Here is an 18,159-nt window from a genome sequence, read left to right as displayed (position 1 = left end):
GGTACGACAAAAATTGTAGAGGGTTGGTGAGGAATGGTTCTTGGGATAGTTGGGAAAGTGAGTCACATTGGGAATGCTCTGTGAAGCGAGTTTAGGAGGTTGCCAATGGCGAAGATAGATGATTGGTTGAAGAAGGCCTCTGTAGGTATTGGTTTGCTGCATTGTTGTACAATGTTCTTGAAAAGAAAAAGAGTGCACTTCCTAGGGTGTTGTATCTACCCTACTATGCAATGCACTGTGCATGTGCTGGTGGAATTGGGAGGTGGATCGCAACCATAGGCAAAGCCTGAGGTGTTGTTCCACACTTAAGCACCTAGTTTATGTAAATGGAGATGTTGTGAGTGACTTAGGGAGATAGGTCTATCAATCGTGTCTTGCCCTTGATGTGCCCTAAGTTGTGATGTGGGGGGTGGGCTAGGGTGGTCCTTAGGTGCAATGCTTGTGACACTCATAGAGTATAAATGGGTTGATTTTATTATTGTGCTCCTTTTCTTTCCACTTATTACTCTTTTTTTCCTTTCTCTTTTTCTCGACTTTTCTTTTCTTTTCTATTTTTATTATCCTTTTTCTTCACTTAAAAAAATAAAATTAGAAAGGGAGCACATTAGGTGGCATCCCATTTCACGAGTAGAGGCCAAGACGTGTGGAGGCTTAAGGGCTTTGCTTAGGAAGGCCTGCTTTTGTATATACTCCTTCAAGTTAGCTCTACATTGAGTGGTGTAGATGACAAAAATGGGTGGTTGCACCCAATGAATCTACTGTCACTCGTGTCTTCTAATAGACTTATACAAAATGTTGGCAAGAAGGTGCCTCTCATCATGAGGTGCACCATTGCACAACTATCTATTCCTACATTGATACTAAAAAAGATAGATAGTAATCGCTCTTCCTTTATAGTAGGTTTTTGTTTTAATAATATTTTGCAATAGACAGAGATAGTTACATGTGGTGATGAATGCGGGATTTGGGCATGAGGAGAAGTCTTTGAGGAAACCTGCTATTGATGGGCAGATGTCACTTTCAATGAAAATCGTGCTTTCTTCAGGGGTCGAGGCATTTACATTGTAGATCAGAGGGAAGCCATACCTACCATGCACCTCTCAATTGAAGTCAACTCCAATCCTCCTTAGGTAGGGCATGCATGTAAGATCATCCCTTTCATGTGCTAAGGTGCTATAGAAAACCACTTAGGCTGAGCCTCATATCTTTTCACTCTTTGGGGTACCTCCATCACCTTGTCTTCCTAGTAATATGCAGGCTCTTGTTGCCATCCCATGGGTTGATTGTCTCATTCTTTTCTCTAGCCATCTCCTACCTAGCCTTGTTGAGTGCTTTATGATATCCTTCACCACCCTTGGAGATAGTACCCCATCGAGTGTACGAGGGAAGGTGAAGGAGAACTTGAAAGGGCAGCCATGTTTCTCCCATTACTCCCACACTGCAAGTTCCTAGCCCTAGTTTATCGGGTCACACTCCTCAATTTGAGGAATGGCCATTTGTGAAACTTGTAGTGGTTTGGCTTGGAGCTTCTTGCGAGCTAATTCCACTTGTTCTCTACATTTGTGTCTCATCTCCACCATCCTTTTAGGTGGTATGGCTTCCTCCCCTTGCTCTTCTGGTTGTGCTTATGGCTACAGAGGGGGGACTTGGTTCATACACTTGTTTTTTCTCTTCTTGGTCTTGTTCAAAATTGAGTCCTTCATCTTGGATCGGCTTTGTTGGCTCTTGTGGACTGTGCTTGTTGCTCCGGCTCCCCAAGTGTTGAAGTAGGGTTTTCCCTAAACAACCAATGCTTGAGAAATATAGGTAGGAAGCAAGGGAGTTTGAAGAAGTATTTGATCTCCTTAGCAAGTAAGTTTTTTGATTTTTTGGATCTAGATGAGTAGGTTATATTAGCGTAGGAATTTGGTTGTGATTTGAATCTATTAGGATAAAGAAAAAACAAGAAAAAGAAGGTTATACACAATAGGGTTTTTGCTATTGTAAACATGCCAAGAAAGGGGAAAGATAAGAATTGAGTAGAGAAGGAGTTTAATAGGCCAAGAATAGGTGGAAGAGATTATTTGGTCATTTGAGAGAGAGAGAGAGCTTGAGAGAGAGAGAGAGAGAGAGAGAGAGAGAGAGAGAGAGAGAGAGAGAGAGAGAGAGAGAGAGAGAGAGAGAGAGAGAGAGAGAGAGAGAGAGAGAGAGAGAGAGAGAGAGAGAGAGAGAGAGAGAGAGAGAGAGAGGGAGGCAAAGAGGGGATATTTTGCATGGCGATCTTCATTGCAGTGTGTTTTGGCCCTCTAGGTATGTTATAGATGTTGTTTGATGCTTGTTGATTAGTGTCAACACCCTGGTTGTAATCATTAGAAATGCGCATGTAGGATTTTTAAGATTTTTCATCATTCTATAACCTGTCGCCGTAATTAGACGTGCACCACAGGGTCAGATTGCCCTAATCGGACCATCCAATTTTTGTCCATTTGGACACTCTTTCCTCGTCCGAGTCACTAGACCCAGATACTCCACTCAGGCAAACCTCATTCGTCGTCTAAGTCTCTTAACTTGGACCACTCTATTTGGGCCGTGCTACTCAGACTTGCCAATTCAACCATCCAACTCGGACACTTGTCTAGTGTGACTTGAACCCTTGAACTCAGATCACCCAAAATAGGGCACTCAGACTTGGATAGTCCGACTTGACCCCTCAGACTTGGACTATCTGAGTCGACCACTTGGATAGAACTAGAATCGGAGAGTCTGATTTCGAGAATTAGAGGACTGATACTCAGACACAAAGTAAAACTTGAGAGTTGACAAAACCAACATACCCAACCTGGAGCTGAGCAACACCCTTGTAGGCCTCCATACACATCAAAAGGCTCATAGAGCCTCCAAACTCAAAAATCGTGACTTAGCGGGGCCTAGGAAGTGACTACAAACACAACCTCTTAGACGACCCAAAATGTCTAAAGGACCCAAACGAACGTATTAGAGTGACCACCATAGTGCAGGAGTGGGCTAGAAAAGTGTGTGTTGTACCACATTGTTTTTATCACAGTCACACATATTAGCAATTGCATAAATGATCACTTGAAGTGCACCCAGAAAGCTGAAAGCTTGATTTTTCACCACACATGAAAGAAAGCATCCCATGAGCACCTGAGTGCACTTAAAATTGAGAAGAATTGACCAAAATAACAAGAAACGCATATGCGAGATAAGCAAAACTCAATGAACCCACTAATAGAAGAAGACTCTCGGATCTTGAACGTGCGACCGATGATACTAAGCCTTAGATCAAGCCTCTTGGAGAGCAAAAGGAGCTGACACAACCAGGGACTCAATCTTTCTTGAGTTGATAAACTTGATCGACACTCTAGTAGCCCAAGAGTCTGACAAAATGTTAAGATCTAGTACCAATCCAGAAAATGGTGAGCTTGACTTGGGAGACTTCCTAGTCGACATCCAAAAAATGATAAACTTGTACGATTTGAAGACCAAAATGGAGCACCATAGTAGACCAATTGAGGACATCATAGCGGATCTCGAGGAAGAGCAAAGACTGGCAAAGAAAGCACTGCAAGAAGGCATAGGTGCTTATAATCAGGAGTAGCAAGCTCAAAAGCAGATAAGATATAGAAATGCACGAGGTTCAATGTGTCTTAGCTCTCGCTAATAGAGCACTAGGACATGACCAAATGTTGAGAGGGAGAGAGCCTTAGAGGTTGACCTTAAGCTAAGCGAGCTTCTCATAAAGCGACTCTTAGGCAACACAACTGCAAAACAACAGAGCAGATCAGCTCTAGCAACTACATTGCTAGAGCTAATAAAGATACTTGTGGTTGCTAAGCAACTTGACAAGTATCAGCTTGACAATGAACTGTATAGCTTTGTGGAGCAATTTGAGCAAGTATATGAGGCTAACAGTCTCATGGACCTTGCTCAGCATACACAAGCTTTTAGACATTGCCTAAGAGACAAAGGACAGATGTGATACACTAGTTTAGAAAATGTCAAACACAATCACTTTAATACCCTTAGGGGTCTCTTTATCAAGATGTTCTCTTAGGTAGGGTATTCGGATAACCTTATTGTTTGATTGATGAATGTTAGTCAAAAGAAGAAAGAGGAATTGGAGACTATATGTCACCCACACACAGAGTCTTCAAGAGAATCCCAACCCATGTAGTGACCTAGCGAGCGAGCGGTCTCCATTGTGTCATAAGTGGAATCCAAAGTAAATAGCTTTACAAGGCCTTGGTGAGAAACTCAACCCTACAAAGGGATGCACTAGCTATGGTCTTCGAAGAAGCCATACAAGTGGATGACTACTCAAAGAGAGGAGCTCAAGACCCACAACTCGAGATAGCACTACCTGTAGAACCTTAAAAAGAGCTATGACGACTATTGGTGAAATATCTAGCCAGAACACCCAAGATAAGGAAAAGAGTGTCGACCAGAGCCAAGAATTGGTGGATGTAAAGCTAGAGGTGGCCAAGCTCCATGAGATGATGAGGAGACCTAACCGACCTCACATGCAATGTGTGCATTGCGAAGGGAACCACCTCCTGGTCGAGTGCATGGATCCTAGATTCATACCTTGTGGCAACCATCGTAGGTTTGGCCATTATGCCATGCATTGCCATTTACCAAGGAGATTGCCATACCCACAACCTTACAACTAGCCATACAACTTGGGAAATAGGCTACCACAATTTGAAAGGGGAGCTCCATTAGCTCTTCCAGCGCCTAATGATGCCAAGCTAATTGTCCCTAGAATGGACGTCAACCCTATGAGAATAGTTAGACCACATGGACCCTTCATGACCCATCCATTGAGTGATGCTCTAGTGGATTATGTTGAGGAGCCAAATGAGGAGGAGGCATACGTAAACCCTTGCATCTCCTATGATGAAGAGGGTAATCCCATTCTAATGGATTTTAGACCAGTATCGGTGATGGCATTAGGTTGTTGGGGAAGAGGAGGCCTAGGCGGTCAAAACCAAGAGTCAATTGCATGCTAGACTTACAACCACACATGACACATCTTATCTCATTTCCCTAAACGAGAGCAAGCTAATTGAGAAAAGGCCAACTTGAGATGCCTTGAGTGTGGAATCACTCATTTGTATATCGAGTTCCCTAGATAAAAACCGTCCTTTAGTTCAGCTATCGTGCAACCATTTTGAATCTGATGTAGACCTCGATTTGATGCGCTTCTCAATCTAGTTCTTCACTCCCGCACTCTTGCTTTGATACCAATTGAAAGGAATCGATTTGGATGTGCAAGAGAAGGGAGACAACACAAGATATGGAGGCTCAATCCATCTTCTTCTTCTTGATCTTCATTCTTATCTTTCTTTCATTCTCCATTGCACACTCTAATTGGGTATCTTCCAAAATGGATAGATACTTTGACTTTTAGGACACTTTATATATAGCCTATCTTTTTCATACAATCATAGGATATGACTTAACTTACAAATTATTTCTCAACATGTTTCTTATACCTTATATTTTAATATTTACCAAATTGTCAGGCTATCTTTGATTTGAGTAGGGTTTCAAGTGGAATAGTAACTTTTGTAGATATAAGAACTGCAATGATGATAAGTTCAATGATCTTGTAGATGTATTGTGGCTTGCTTGCATTAGGAACAAGAGAAGACTCTTGTTCTATGGGTTGTGGTTCATTTGGGGGTTTAGTAGTTATTTTGTTAGGTTGTTGTGGCTTCTCTTGAAGAGGTGTGTGGGATAGGCTTCGAAGGCTTATCATGTTAGCCTGCTCTATTTGCAACTCATCTTGAGTCGCCTTTATCCATTCCTCGATCTTATCAATTAAAACTAGCTACTAAAAGAGGCCAGGATATATCTTGTCCTTGGCAATGGTTTTCTTAATAGTCTATGGTGTTGTTCTAGCACTCTTTATACTCAAGGGAATAGATGTCATATTTCCTTTCTATTACTTGCCTTATACTATGGACAATCTGGATACGTGTGCATGAATTTATATTCAAGGTAGTGTTGGTCGATAGCATTTACCTTAGACTACTTTTGTTTCTATGGACATATTGAGAAAACATAGCATGGTTACCATAGTTCCAATAGGTGATGGGGTCTCAATTTGTAGGAATGCCTTGCCCATGTGGTGAAAAGCAGGAACTAGAGGATAAGTAGATGAGAAGACACTATGCACACAATGAGAGAAAAAGATAGAGACAATACGAAAAGTAGAGTAAACTATAGTTGATGATTTCATTGCTAGTAGCTATATATACATATGGTACATTAAACAAGGTAGGTGAGATCATATTCTAAATATCTAGGATATTTACAATGAGGATAACAATGGGATCCTTTTGTTCACATGTTTGCATATCCTTATCTTATCCAGACTTTATCCTAACATCCCCCCTCAAAAGGATTCATGGAGAATTTAATTGAATACAACTAGATACAATTGAAAAGAAAAGAGAGTACCACTGAAGATCATGATTTACATCCATTTATAATATCATGCTCCCCCCCTCTAAAGCATGCAAAGGATTTGCATTGCAATTTTGTGCTTTGAGTGGGAAATTGTGGATAGAACTATGAAGATATAGCTATAGAGCTAGTTTGGTGCAAGGATTTGATGGATTAATGGAGGAGATAGGAGCTGAAATGATTGTTGAAGTAGTAGGAGGCCACAGACTGCCAATATGGACTGTTTACATGGATTGTTGGACACCATTTGCTACATGGGTTGTTGCTAAGTGGAGCTTTGATAGACTAATATTGGATTGGAGAGACTGAGTTTACTGAAGGTAGGGAATTATGACTAGCATTCATGAAGGAAGAAGGAGGAGAAGATGGCACTGAAAAGTGGTTGCGAGTAATTTTTGAGCTAGAGAGGTAATGTGGAGAGCTTTGGTAAGTAGTAATTAAGATATGATTATTAAATTGTTGGCTTGGTAGAGGGAGTTTACATATGGCAAGTGGGTGGGAGGGTTTATGAAGTGGCATGTGGATGTAAGAGAGGCATGACCCAACATTGTATGGATCTGAAATGGGATGTGTGTGTTGCAGAGGATGAAGCAAAAGTAGTGGGCGTGACATTGGAGTTGTATGTGGTAGGGGATGAATTCGAAGATGTGGTTGCAAAGGGTGCAATTGGATAAAGAGTAAGAGATTGAGAGTTTGTGGTGGTTTAAGAGGAATGAAAGATATGGAGTTTGTTAAATATTGAACTCCTACCATAAATAGAGCTTTGTGTTGTGGGTTATAAAATCTATAAGCTTTGTGACCATAAGGCTCACCATATCTAGTGAAGATAAGTTGTGTGGCTCTAGGAGAGAATTTGGATTTGTGGTTCGTGTTGACAGGAAAGGCTGTGAATCCAAATATCTTCAGATGTAATAGGTCTAGAGGGCGACCAAACAATAGTTCGTAGGGAATGTGATTGTGAAGAGGACTAGAGTATAGCCTATTTTAAAGATATGTTGTTGTAGCACTTGTTTCTTTCCAATATTCTTTTTAAAGACATGTTGTTGATAGCATAGCTCTTGCGACATCCCAAAAGCTTTGTAGTAGTCTTTGAACTCTTTGGATGTATACTCTCCTCCATTATCTGTCCAGAGAGAACTTTGATTCATAACTTGTCGTTATTCTCCACTGCTTCTTTGTATTCTGGGAACTTTGAAAATATTTGCGCCTTCCTTGTGAGAAAATATACAACAATATATCTAGAGTAATCATCAATAAATACCATGAAGTATTTTGCTCTAGTGAGAGAGACATGATTGATGGGACTACAAATGTTGGAGTGTACTAATTGAAGGGGTTGAGTTGTAATGGAATAGGATTTGGAGCAAGGAAGATGTGTGGCTTTCTTGAGAGTATAGCTTGAAAAAATGGAAGTTGAGAGAGAGAAGGTGGGATGCCTAGGACAAGTTCCTTATGTGCAAGTTTTTGGAGAACATGTTGAGAGGCATGACCAAGTCGAAAGTGCTAGAGAAAAGAATATTGTGGTGAACTAGAGAGTGAGATGGAATTAGCGGAAGCATTGGCAAGAAATTTGGGAATTCAATAGCCAAGTGTGTAAAGCTGACCTAATTTTGTACAAGTGAGTGTGAGAGAAGGTAAAAGTAATTTCAAGATACAATGGTCCTTAAAGAAGTGAGTAGTGAGAGAAGATTGAGAAGTGAGCTCACTAATGCTTAAAATATTTTTCTTAAGACTTGGAACATAGTAGACTTTATACACATTGATCACATGGTTAGATGAAAGCTCTACTAGAATGGTGTTATAGCCTTGAGCTTGTTGGATGATGTTGTCCCCCATGGCTACACTAAGTGGAGTAGGCATCTCTTTGAAATTGACCAACCATTCTTTGTGAAAAGTCATATGATGAGTAGCTCCATAATCTAGGAACCATGTATATTCTTCTTTGGAGTCTGGATGAGGTACCCAAACACTTGTAGCTAAATTGATGATGGTATCTGGTTGATCTTCTATGTCATAATTTCCAATGCTAATACAAAGTGATCTTTTCCCCTTGAGTGATATTGGTTGAATCTATCTTTTTTCTGACAATCCTTTTCTATATGACATTGACCTTTGCAAACATTATATATGAGATGATAATGAGGATATCTAGAAATGGATAACGATTGAAATCATTGATGAGAGTTGGGGTTTGTGGTGAGGATTTCCAAGGATTCCTTTGAAGTTGGACTAAGGAGAGAAGTTGGGCCTTGGGTGAAGGGAGTGAGATCTTTTGTGAAGATGTTTTAGGTTGTAGGTAGTTATAACTAAGGCTTTGGACTCTTGAATAGAAGAAGTGAAAAGAGTATTTCTCATGACTTTCTCTTGTTTGATTCTATTAATGAGAGGGTGAAGGTTGAGTTTATGAGTGGAGGTTTTATTGGTAATAAAAGATCTCTAGGGTAGAGGCAAAGAGGAGAGGAGAAACATAGCTTATAGTTCTTTAGAGATGGATAAACTAAATATTATAGTTTCATCTAGTAGAGACTGTTACTGTTCTAAGAACTTAGTGGTGGATTGAGCTGAAAAGATGAATGGGTTACCTCTTACCCACCCAGTCTCCAATCCTCACTAAGAGAGCTAAAGAGGGGCCCCACCTAGCTAAAGGGAGGATGGGCTAGGACATCCCTTTCCTCAAAGAGAATGGAAAGAACCAAAAACACAACTTCATGAGAGAAAATTTGTAGCCCACATTAATGGAAATGAAGATGATGGAAGGTTAATAGAGGTGATGGCTCCTAAATTCTCACATGAACATATATATAACATGAGAAAATAAAGATTCCCCACCAATAGAGCATATGGTAAGTCTTACTCAATAAGTTTAAGTATGAATGTAGAGGGAGAATTAGAAGAGAGTACATATGATTTAGACAACATATTAGAATATGAGAGAGAGAGAGAGAGAGAGAGAGAGAGAGAGAGAGAGAGAGAGAGAGAGAGAGAGAGAGAGAGAGAGAGAGAGAGAGAGAGAGAGGAAGAGAGAGATGAAGCTTGCCATTATGTATTCATGAAATGAGAAGATGAGAAGAGAGGGAGACAAGAGGAGAAGAGGTGGAGGAAGCTTGCCATTATGCTACATAATAAAAGAGACTCACTCATAGCTTACCTCAAAGAGATGGACTAGTATGAGGGTATTCTAGAGTGCTCTCATGTGCTTGTCATTGTGTTTTTTTACATCTCCATGGGCTCCTTATATAGCATTCATGAGGGATTAGATTAAGCTAATATTTTTATTAATATAATCCTAGATGATGTATGACATCTTTGAAAATATGGAGAATAGTGGATGGGACAAGTCCCCACCTTGGTCATCATGCAAGAAGCCAAGGATGGTGGTAGACAAGCTAGAGAAAGGGAGCTAGATTACAAGAGGTGGATGCCCAAAGCACATTATTATAGTATATTTACAAGAAGGATAAAATGGGAAGTTGATGTGGTGAAAGAGAGAAGAAAATTGCATGTAGCCAACAGTCTGCACCTTCGTAACTTCAAATCGGTGAAGAATTTGAAAAAAGTTTCTTTTGCAACTTTGTAGACCAGGTCGAAAATGATCGGCTTGAACAAGAATTTTCTTAAAATTCACTTTCCTTTGGGATTTATTGAAATGATAAAAAATAGCTTCCAAAAGTTGCTTTGACTTTAGTTCCTCATATATATATAAATACCCGCGTAGTTGGACCAGCTTGTCCGACTCCCAAAATCGGATTCCCCAATTTTTGGAGTCGGATCATCCAACTGCGAGAATCGGACTACACTGTCTGATCCGATTCCCGAAATCGGACCACTGCGAGAATCAGACCCAGTCTCAAAATCGGACCACGTGTCCTAGTCCCAGAATCGGACTCAGTGCCAAAATCGGACCATTGGCCCTAGCGCCACAATCGGACTACTCGACCCATCGCATTAGTCGGACCCCCTTGTCCGACTAGGAAAATCGAACCAAAGTAAAATTTGACCACTCTATCCGAGTTTCAAAATTGGATCAACTGTGATAATCAGACCACTTTTCCTAGTGTGAAAATCGGACCAGCTCGTCCGATCCCTAGAATCGGACCAGTTTACCAAAACTTAAAATAGAGGGTTTTTGAACCTGCCTGACTCCGGCCACCCTATTCACATCTCTGACCCCCTTGGGAACCCAATTTAGGCCTTAAAAGCCAGGATACCAGACATGATAATCGAGGATTCACCCCGAACAGCTAGACACTATAAGCAAACCGAATTTAGAATTTGACTTGACTTTCGGTGACCAACCAACCAACCCTGAAGCAGAATAGAGAATGCAGCATGGACTTTCAGTAAGACCTTAGATCAGCTAGAACCTACGCTTAGAGCCATATCAGGCTAGAACGTGAGGGAAAGAGTGGAGTTTGCATTGAGCATTGCCTGCATCCGCACCTCACTTTTGATTTTATCACCAAAGGTACACTACAAGAAAAGAAAAAGCCTGTTTTTGCATTGAGCACTAGAAAGCACGAAGCACAACTTGTGAATAAGATTGACAACTACTTTCAATAACAAGGAACTCATCAGGAGATATAATAACATTAAGAAACCCACCATTAGGAGAAGATCCCAAAACATAGTTGGGTGTCCGAGAGCCCCATCAATAGGACCCTAAGAGGACATGAAGATCCAGAAGGCGACAACATAGAGGAACGGACGCTGCCGGAGCTACTCAAATTGATCGACGACCTTGTGGAGCTGGAAGTGGGAGCAATGTCAGGATCACAAGGCGGACAAGGAGAGGACTGACTAGACTTGGGAGAATTCCCAGTCTTAGTGCATGAGTTAGTCAATGAGTACGACTTGTTGACTAGGACGGTAGTTCAGAGCAGACCAGTAAAGGAAGTGGTAGTAAGCCTAGAAGATGAAAGAAAGGCGATTAGAAAGGCGCTAGAGAGCATAATTGCCTATAACCATGAGCAGAAGTCTAGGAAACTTCAACAAGATGTAGACATGTACGAGGCCCGGTGTGTGGTAGCCTTGGCTAGTGGTGCAGCCATAGCATAGCCAAATGCAGAGAGAGAACGAGCAGCAGAGGCTGACCTATCGTTGAGTGAACTCGTAGCCAAGCGACTCATGGACAATACGTCTACTGAGCAGAGCGCAACAGCCTTAGCAACCTCATTACTCTCGGGATTAGGGGTCACGCAAGGGGCAAAGGGGTAATCTAGAATCCCTATTGTAGCAAAGTAGCTAGACAAGTGTGAACCTAGCAATGACCCATATAGCTTTGTGGAGCAATTTGAACAAGTGTGCAAAGCAAACGGTCTCACGGACCTTACGCAACGCTCTCAAGCTTTCGGTCTGTGCTTAAGTGATTAGGGGAGAATTTGGTACACTAGTCTAGATGCAGTCGAGCGCACGAACTTTGCCCGTCTAAAGGACCTCTTTATTAAGAGATTCTCTGAGGCAGGGTACTCTGACAATCTCATCGTCCGATTGATGAATGTCAGTCAGAGGGAAAAGGAAGACGTAAGGGACTATGTCACTCATGTGCGTAGTCTCTTCAAGAGGATCCCTACAAATGAGCGACCTAACGAGAAGGCTGTGTCTACCGTATTTATAAATGGAATTCGAAGCGAGGAACTTGACGCAAGACTGGCCATTCCTAGGCTAGAGATGAACCCAACAGGCATACCCAGACCACCAGGGCCCTATGTAACCCATCCGCCGAGTGACGCTCCTGTTCACTATGTGGAAGAACCTAGGGAAGAGGAGACCTACGTGAACCCATACATATCCTATTTCATCACGCTGCCCGGAAAGGAAACATGTAAACAAGGACAAAGCTGACATTCGGTGCACCGAGTGTGGAATCACACACCTATTTCTTGACTGTCCTAGACAGAAGCCATCAGATAATTCTGCCAACGTGACCCTTGGGGCTGTTCGGTGTGGAGACCTTTGAAAGTGAGGATATGCCCATCCCACTATATGTCATGACGTGAGCGCAGACAAAACATGCATGCATCTCATTGCTTGGGCCAAGTAACCTGGATGCAGCCTTGTCGGGAAAGAAAAGTCGAAGGAGAAGGAGAAAGAGAACAGATGCAAGGATTACCCTTAAGACTGAGAAAGCTACAACGCTAGTGACAGGAAAGAGAGTCATCGATGCAGAGGCAGAGACCTCAGCTCCTAAGATAGCAGAACTAGGGAGTGCCAAGGTAGGGGAATACCCCCACCCCAAACGGCAACTCGAGGCTATAGCCAAAGTCAAGGAGTGGGTCAAGGACGCCCCCAGGAACACCTTAAGGACGTAGAGCCCATACTAAAAGACAAAATTGAAGACCTCTCTAGTGTGAGTACACCCGTTTCACCATCGCAACCCCAATCAGGGAATGCACCCACACCGCATGAGATGCCACAGAGGCAAGACCACGAAGCATATCAGCAAGCTAACCAAGACATATGGCCAAAGAGTGTTGACCAAGAAGGAAGGCAACCACCCAGCAACCTCCTCACCACTTTAGTAACCACTCCAATAACCGTGAGCCTAGGAAATCTGCTTTGGCAGCACCCTTTCTTTAAAAGGTGATGCGCAAATAAGCAAACCCTATGGGTCATTGACTGGTGCGCAGATCGGATGCTGTACGATCGCGTAGTGAATGCCGGAAGGTCCCCAAGAACAATAGAACTCTACTTTTTGCACAAAACTCAAGGTAAAAAATATGAACAACATGAACAAGAGGCCAATTGGGTGCAATCTCCCCCCATGCCTTGTGTGAGCGCTCCACAGAGCATGTATTTTATGTATTAATCATCTTCAAGCTCAAATAATAGCCCAAATTACAAAATAGCAAGCTTTTAGCTTTTGAGTTTGCTTTAACACAAATAGAAATAAAGCTAATGAGCGGTGCCCAAAGAGTCTGGCATACCCAATACAATGTCCAAGTACAAATAACATAATCGTGTGTCCATGCGCATACAAAATAATAAATAAATATCCAACGCCTCAATAAATAGGCGCGACAAAATATAGGCGCTATGCCTAAGGTATGCGCCCATCAAAATATAAATGATAACTCGAATACTCGCTATCCTTCAATACTTTTCTCCGCCACTGCTGCTATCTCTACACATCAACTGAAGCATTTATAATCGTTAGTATAATTAAACCGACAAAAGTGAATATCTAGCAGACTTCACCTACATAAATAAATCAATTGGTTAGAAATCAATCCTAACCTTAATTTATTACGAGTGCGCACTCTAAACTCATAAACGTTTATTAATTTAATATGCATTTTGCGGAATCACCCGCTATGGAATCACCCATGTACACACTAAATTAATGAAACACCCGAAAAGGATAGGCGTCCCCATCAACTTCTCACACAAAGAATCCACTTTGTGTATGAGCCCCGGTCATTAAAGTTTACGGAATCCACCGTAAAACCTCACGGAATCCACCATGGTACGGAATCCACCGTGAAATATGCCTCCTGGCATCATACCCCCGGGGTGGGATAGCAATTGACCTCAATTGCTATTAGCTCAATGTGAAGCTAACAGAGTGGGGAAAGCATTTAAGTCTCTAGCGTGCATCCATTGGGCTTATTCTACAGGATGGTTCTTAAATTTAACTAGATATCTAGAATATCTTCGGCCAGTTTTAGTGGTCATAAAGTCAGTATCTATGATAGCTTCAGGTTTAAGTATTTCAGTCTCTTCCTCTAACAAAGGTGGGTTTTCATAAACAGGGTGTACAGGTAATTGGGCTCTAAAGGGTTTTAATAAATTAATATAAAATGTGTTGTGAATTTTTCAGTGAGGTGGTAATTCTAACTTGAATGCATTGTCATTAATTTTATGAATGATCCTAAATGGTCCATAGAATCTAGGTGCTAATTTCACAACTGGGTGTCTATCTACACTTTGTAGTCTACGTTTTTCCATTCTCAACCAAACATAGTCATCAACTTTGAAATTCATTGCTTGTCTTTTCTTATTGGCTTGTTTGGTATATGATTGCTGGGCTTTGGCAATCATGTCTTTAACCTCATCAAAAATAGTATTGTGTATACTAGCAATATCATCAGCACTCTGAATTCTACTTGATAAAGATGCAACAGGTGTAGACAATCTATAACCATAAATCACTTCAAATGGTGTTTTTTTTGTAGATGTGTGGTGTATTGTTATATGCAAACTGTAGTAAATGCAAATGTGTATCCCATGTCTGTGGTTTAGAAATAGTGTAAGCACGTAAAAGATCTAGAATAGTACTATTAGTGGCTTATGTTTGTCCATTAATTTCAGGATGAAATACATATGAAAAATTAATTTTTGTGCCTAGGTTAGCAAACAGAGTAATCCAAAAGTTGTTACAAAATCTAGAATCAGGATAAGAAATAATAACTTTTGATAATCCATGGTTAGTGAAAATAGTTTTAAAAAATAATTGTGCTGTCTGTGATGCTATTAAAGTTTTCTTACATGAAATGAAATATGCTTGTTTACTAAACCTATCTACTACTGTCCAAATCATATCATAGTTAGATTTAGTATTAGGTAAACCAGTAATAAAATCCATAGAAATTTGTTCCCATGGTCTTGACGGAATAGATAAAGACATAAGTAATCCATACTGTTTATCATGTCTCTTAACTCTTTGACAAATCAAACATTCAGAAACAAAGTTAGATATATCAGTGTCCATATGTGGCCAATAAAAATCTTCAGTTAATGTACGTAAAGTAGATATGATACCTCTATGACCTTGATATGGAGGATAATGAATCTTATTCAAAACAAAAGATCTGAATGGAATTGTAACACATAATCTCTTTTCATAAAACATAAATCCATCGTTATAAGATAATGAATCAATAGGAATCAAGTTATTTTGAACTAATTTATTTCAATCTGCATGAAAAGTAATATGCTGATGATAAGTATATTTCATAGCAATCAAAGAATCAAATGATATAACATAAATATTATGAATGGCAGGTCTTCTACTTAATGCATCAGCTACTACATTTTCTTTACCGGGTTGATATTGAATGATATAATGAAAACTCTGAATAAAGGATGCTAATTTGATATGTCGGTCAGATATTTGGGGTTGGCTAAGTAAATGTCTAATACTTTGTTGATAGGTCTTAATCATAAATTCGGAGCCCATTAAGTAGTATTTCCATTGTCTTAAAGCTTGTATCACAGCTAATAATTCTTTGTCATATGTGGAATATTTCAGTTCGGAGGGTTTCAGCTTACAACTAGAATAGACTATGGGATGATTGTCCTGCATAAGTACGGCTCTTATGATCCGCTAGCATCGGTCACTACTAAAAAGAATGGTCTATTAAAATCAGGTAATTGTAGTACAGGAGCATGGGTTAATGCATGTTTCAATAAGTCAAAGGATTTCTATTGATTATCGGACCAATGATAAACAATACCTTTTTTCAAAAGTTTGGTTAATGGTAAAGCAAGTAATGAAAAATTACGCATAAACTTCCTATAGAAACTAGCAAGACCTAGGAATGATCGTAACTCATTCACATTTTTAAGTACATGCCAGTTCAATATTGCTTCTATTTTCTTAGGGTCAACCTTAATTCCATCAGATGATACTATATGACCTAAATATTCAATTTTTTTTTAAAAAAACTCACTCTTTTTCGGATTGGCATACAGTTGATTATCTTTTAATAACTGAAAAACCAATGACAAATGCTCATAATGTTCTTTCTCATTTTGACTAAACACCAAAATATCATAAAAGAAGACAATAACACAATGCTGATATTTTAAAAATATACGATTCATCATTCTACCAAATGTAGCAGGTGCATTAGTTAATCCGAAAGGCATCACTAAAAATTCATAATGACCAAATTGTGTCCTAAATGCAGTCTTGAATATGTCAGACTTATCTAGTCTCACCTGATGATAACCAGATTTAAGATCTATTTTACTAAATATGACAGAACCTTGCAGTTTATCCATAAGGTCATTGACTCTAGGAATTGAATGCCTATTCTTTACAGTGATCTTATTTAAAGCTCGATAGTCAATGCACATACGGTAGGTATTATTTTTCTTCTTTACTAACAGAACATGTGTACCAAATGGAGAACTACTAAGTCTAATCAATCCTCTATTTAGTAATTTCTCAACTTGACTTTGAATTTCTTTTTGCTCTATCTGATTATGCCTATATGGTGCTTTGCAAGGTGGTTATGTACCAGGAATCAAATCTATTTTATGGTCTTCTGGACGTGAAGGAGGTAAACCAGGTGGTAGATCTTCTGCAAAACAGTCTTTAAAATGTGCAAGAAATTCTTTATGCCTAGGGTGCATATGATTTTCTTTAACTTGCAGTTCATTCACCCAAATGAGATAAGATTTACTACTTTTGCGTAATGCACGTTTAGCTTGAGTATGCGAAAGCAGTGAAAAAGCATTAGATGCATGCATACCATACAATGTAATATGTTTTTCTTGAAAATTAATATTAATTGAATGTGTTGAATAATCTATATCTGGATTATACTGATGACGCCAAGGCATTTCTAAAATAATATCACTAGACTGTAATAGTACAACTAAAAAATTTCTTCTTTCAGTGTATTCACCAATTTGAATTTCTAAGTCATACACTTCCTGTGTACCATTATACCTAGTGCCTAAGAATGCTGCTTTGATGCGATAATGCGTAGGTATAGTCTGTAATTTCAATTCTTTTACTAGCTTTGCAGAAATAAAATCATGAGTACTACCATCATCATGCAAAATAATCTTTTCCTTTCCATGCACTAAACATTTCATTGTCAATAAAGAATGTGGAGTTGGTATACCTGGTAAAGTATCCGAAGGAGTAATAATGTCGTCTTCATCTTTCGTGAAATCAGACATTTCTTTATGCTCGTCATCTTCCATTGCTCCAAGGTAGTTGATATGGACAGGTGGCTTCTTCGAATCACAATTGACTGCTAGATGTCCAGGTTGGTGGCATTTATAACATACTATAGGTTTGGCTTTGGTTACGTTGTTTGCAATGGCGGGAAGTCTAGGGATATTAGGATTTGGCTGTGGAATAGGCTTGGGGTTTTGATTGGCATTGGATGGTAAAGCAGGTGGTTTTGCCCAATTTTTACGGAAAGATGATGAAGAAAAACGATCTTGATTAAATCTTCTAAAATTTGAATTGAATTGCTTAGATCCATAGTTACCATTGGCTTGGAATTGCTGTGGACGCTTGTCTCTTCCTCGCAGCTTGTCTTCAGTGTCATGCGCTAATGAAATTGCATCTTCAAGAGTTGCAGGCTTGAACATATTAACTTCAGTGTAGTAATGCCTAAGTAGTCCAGACATATACTTGCGCTTGTGTGTCGCTTCAGGTACGTCTTTAAGCATGCGTAACTGGAGTAATGCATTCCAAAAGCATTAAGTATACTGAAGAATAGGCTCATGATCCCGTTGCTGAAGAAGGTCCCATTGTTTTATGGCTTTTTCATGAAATTGTGGAGGAAGAAAATTTTGCATAAACTTCTTCTTGAAATTCTCTTAGGTAGCAGGACAATCTATACTTTTACGAACCACGGTCCACCAAAGAGATGCTCTATCCACTAAATGATTAGTGAGACACTTGATTTTATCTTTTTCTGCGTATGTTTCCTCATGAAAGTAGTC

The 18,159-nt window shown here is 39.9% G+C and overlaps 1 protein-coding gene across 2 annotated transcripts in view; it reads left to right on the top strand.

Annotated features, from left to right (window-relative positions):
* The window catches only part of LOC148026089 (cell growth defect protein), a 68,305-nt gene extending 51,421 nt beyond the window's left edge, over positions 1–16,884 (top strand). The window contains exon 4 of one of the 2 annotated variants that reach the window (XM_087693333.1): positions 16,701–16,884. The gene's annotated coding sequence lies outside the window, so the exon portion shown is untranslated. Of the gene's footprint in view, positions 1–15,718; positions 15,743–16,700 lie in introns of those variants that run through there. The other variant, XM_087693337.1, reaches the window with a different exon arrangement.
* Positions 16,885–18,159: the final 1,275 nt, after the last annotated feature.

Source organism: Lygodium microphyllum, chromosome 14 (genome assembly GCF_053477565.2).
Source record: "Lygodium microphyllum isolate KBCC chromosome 14, Lygodium_microphyllum_v1.1.10, whole genome shotgun sequence".
NCBI lineage: Eukaryota > Viridiplantae > Streptophyta > Polypodiopsida > Schizaeales > Lygodiaceae > Lygodium > Lygodium microphyllum.
This window is presented reverse-complemented; position numbering and strand designations above follow the sequence as displayed.